Source organism: Choloepus didactylus, chromosome 8, assembly GCF_015220235.1.
Source record: "Choloepus didactylus isolate mChoDid1 chromosome 8, mChoDid1.pri, whole genome shotgun sequence".
Classification (NCBI taxonomy): Eukaryota; Metazoa; Chordata; class Mammalia; order Pilosa; family Megalonychidae; genus Choloepus; species Choloepus didactylus.
The window spans coordinates 21,106,935-21,110,985 of record NC_051314.1 but is presented as its reverse complement, the minus strand read 5'-3'; the positions used below and the strand labels follow the sequence as shown (position 1 = coordinate 21,110,985).

General features: G+C 37.8%; 1 pseudogene; it reads left to right on the top strand.

The window, feature by feature from the left end:
* The first annotated feature begins 738 nt into the window (after positions 1-738).
* Positions 739-1,494, top strand: LOC119543314 (annotated as a pseudogene).
* The last annotated feature ends 2,557 nt before the right edge of the window (positions 1,495-4,051 follow it).

The following is a 4,051-nucleotide window of genomic DNA, read 5'->3' as shown; positions in this document are numbered from 1 at the left end:
GCTCCCAGTGACAAGACTGTTGGTTCCTTGAGATTGCAGGCCTCAAGTAGAGCTTGCCTCCTGAGGCAGAGCTGTGTTGCTCCCTTCCATCGCTGCCTGCAGACTCCTTAGCACGGGCCTGGTTCTTGTAGGACTCAAAGGACTTGGCTAAAAGCAGGAAGAAGGACTCAACAGTCATCACCGTTCTTCCCATTTTCCCCTGTTGTTACCCAGGCTTGCTCAGCATGTGGTGGTTAAAAGGCATGGCTGGCTACAATGTTGCCCGATGTTTTGTTCTTGCATAACAGAGCTCACCTGCATGGCTGCCTGAAGCCTGGACAAGTCAATGCTACTCATTTCAGATTCTGCCACAAATTCTGAATCAGTTCGCTTAACAGTGGATGTCTTAGTTCCTTAGGGCTGCCAGATCAAAAATGGCTGCTTTCAAAATAACAAGTGTTGGCGACGATGTGGAGAAATAGGAACACTAGTTCAGTGTTGGTGGGAACGTAAAGCGGTGCAGCCACTGTGGAAAGCAGTTCCCTCAGAAACATCATGCGACCCGGCAACCCCGCTTCTAGTGGCGTTTCCTTGCCTTTCAGCTGCATAGCTCCAGTCTCTACCTCAGTTATCACATCAAAGCCTTAAGAAAACATTATGGGAAAACGGAGGCAAAAGATGTCATGAGAGTTGGGTTTTAGATTTTGCGAGAATGGGGTTTGTTTGGTGCCACCATGCGCGCATACTTAGGTGTTGAAAGGAGGAGCAGGAGGCACTGATGGACAAGGAGGTACCTTCCCATACACCTCTTACGGTGATGCTCATGCCACACTTGTCTTTGGAAGACAGATGGCTGTTGGTAGAGATTCTGAAGAAATGAAAGTAGACAGAGATCCTTTTAGTGCCTTTGGATTCAGCATGAATGGATATCTGAGATACAGGAATTCTGTAGGGCCATCCCGCCTCAAACAACGTCCTCCAGTTATTCATGAACTATGAGTATCACTTGAAGACGTATGTAGTGGTTGTACCGAACAGATGAAGATTTCTTTAAACGATTAAACCCTGATGGAAGGAGTTCTAGATCTGAGGACAAAATTCTCACTACTGAGATTAAAAAAGGGTGGAAAGAAGGCATCCGAATTACTTTTCCAAGGCAAGGAGAGGAAACACCAAATAGTATTCCAGCAGACATTGTTTTTTATCATTAAAGATAAAGATCACCCCAAATTTAAAAGGGATGGATCAAATATAATTTATTCTGCCAAAATTAGTTTCTAGGAGGCCTTATGTGGCTGCTCAATTAATGTGCCGCAAATGGATGGAAGAACCATACCTATATCAACAAATGATATTGTAAAACCTGGAATGAGGAGAATTATTGGATATGGGCTGCCGTTTCCAAAAAATACAGACCAATGTCATGACTATCTAATAGAATTTGAGTTGCCTTTCCCAGATAATATATCCTCATCATCCAAAGGAATACTTAAGAAACATCTTCCTGCCTCATAGAATGAAGAACTCTGTTACCCATATTTTGATAAGGCACTGAAAATATAAAAGGACTGGCAGTTTACTGATGTAGATGTGAATTTTGTGTAAAGACATGTAAATTCTTTTGAGGGCTTATTAAATTGCATGACTAGATAGGCAAAAGGCAAAAGGGATTTTTACAGTTATAAATGAAGAGAAAACCACTCACTGTATTTTATTTCATTTCTCCCAAACAAAAATTTTAGTATTTTGCTTACAGGTAAAAGTTAATTGTTTTTTTTGGAGCCAGAGTATTTATATTTCTAATAAAGTACTAGACTATCCAAGTAATTTATTTCTTCTATCTTTAGATTGTCAGCATGATAGATTCCCATTTGTAATGGAAAGAAGAATTTGTAACTAAACTATACATGTGATATATATTTTAAGAAGAGAATAAAAACCTAAGTCATTTGGAAATGTGGTTAACTAGGTTTAAATCACCTTCTGAATTTCTGCTATAGGGCTGGTACCCAGTAAAAGATTATCTTGATGCATATATTTCACCATTTTTATTTTTAAAGTATGCTATAGCATTTCTTAATAACATAGTTTCAATGGTCTTAAGGGACCTTTTCTTCATAAAAAGGATATTAATGGCAATTTATATCCTGTGGAAATCCCAGTGGCCTGAATTACTATTTTAGAACTAGGCTGTGTTTAAAAACCCATACGTAATTTTATGCAAGTTGACTATATATATATTGGATATATAACTTAATAAATTATAGGCTCATTTTATTGTCTACTAGTTTTAAATAATTTGTTTAGCAATGAATGTGTTTTTAGAAGAAATACTGTAATTTGGAATTAATTTTCCAACTACACAATCTTCTATAATTTATTCATAATATGCTATACATATACCTTATGCAATTTCCCTGAAGGGAATAAACCACTAATGTGGTGTTAAACCAAAACATGGGGAAAATGAATGCTAACTGCTGTGCATGGATAATGTTGCTACTACTTGATATGCATATAAATATTTTACTTTTTCATATGTATAGGTTGCATTTCTTAGGTATTTAATTTTTAAAATTTATTTATGTTTAAAACTTTTTTGGGGGGAGAGAACTTAATTGGGAAAGTCTATTCATTTACTTAATTGCGGGTTCATACTGGGGAAAACCATTCATTTATCTGTTTTAGTGGTAGAACTCCTGGGTCGAGCTTTGGAGCAGTGTCGTTTGATAAGGCTGGTTTGAGAAGTGTTGCTCCAAGTTGCAGCCTCTTGTCTTAGTAACCACACGTACATGCACGTGTCTGATTCTGAAGGGTCTTGAGACCTCTGAAAGTCAAGGATACCTGAGCCAACCCTGTTTCGTTTCCAAAGGGGAACCTTCCACAGGTGTTCCATGGCTGGCACACAGCCCCTCCAAACCCCATCCCTCTCCTGGCAGTGCACTAGGCCAGGGCTTCTCAAGTTTTACAAGGAACCTTGTAGAAATGCAGATCTTGTCTCAGTAGCTCTGGGGTGGTGTCTGAGATTTTTCATTTCTGACAAGCTCGCAGGTGATGCTCATGAAGCTTGGTCACTTTGAGTGGCAGGGACTAGATTACAGGGGTCAACAAACTTTTCCTGTCAAGAGCCAGATAGGAAATATTTTTGGCTTTGAGGGCTACATATGCTGTCTTGTGTATATTTTTCTCCTTTTCGTAAACAACTCTTTAAAAATGTGAAAACCCTTCCTGGCTTAGCTGGCCATATAAAAACAGGCCACAGGCCCAATGTGGCTGTCCATGGTTTGCTGATCCCTGGACTAGAACCTTGGGCCCCAAACCTGGCTGATTAGGGAAACCTCTCAACTTGAGTAATTTTTGAAGTGGGAAACCAAAGCTTTTTTAAACAGCTTTATTGAGGTATAATTTACATACCATAAAATTTACTCATTTTAATTGTACAATCCAGTGACCCTTTGTTAATTTGGAGTTGTCATCACCATCTAGCTTTTTTTTTTTTTCGACTAAGAAAGGCAGTTTTATTGAGATATATTCACATACAATGCAATCCATCCAAAGTGTACAGTCAATGGCTTTTAGTATATTCACAGTTATGCATTCATCATCACAATCAATTTTAGAACATTTTCATTACTCCAAAAAGAAAAACCCCATCCCCCAAAGCAGTCACCTCTCAGTCCCTCTGTCCTTCTCTAGCCCTACATGACCACTAACCTATTTCTGTCTTTATAGATTTATTTATATTTACAGTTTATATAAATATAAATACGTAGTGCTGTATGTCTGGTTTCTTTTGCTTAGCATAATGTTTTTAAAAATAATTATTTGTTTCAATTAGAGAAGTTGTAGGTTTAAAGAAAAGTCATGTAAAAAGTATAGTGTTCCCATGTACCCCCTATTGTTGACACTTGGCATTAGTGTGGTATCTTTGTTACAATTAATAAAAAAGTATTATTAAAATAGTGCTATTAACTATAGTCCATAGTTTACATTAGATGTTTTTGTTTCCCATATACCCCTACTATTAATGTATTGGTGTCATACATTTGTTACAATTCATGAAAGAACATTC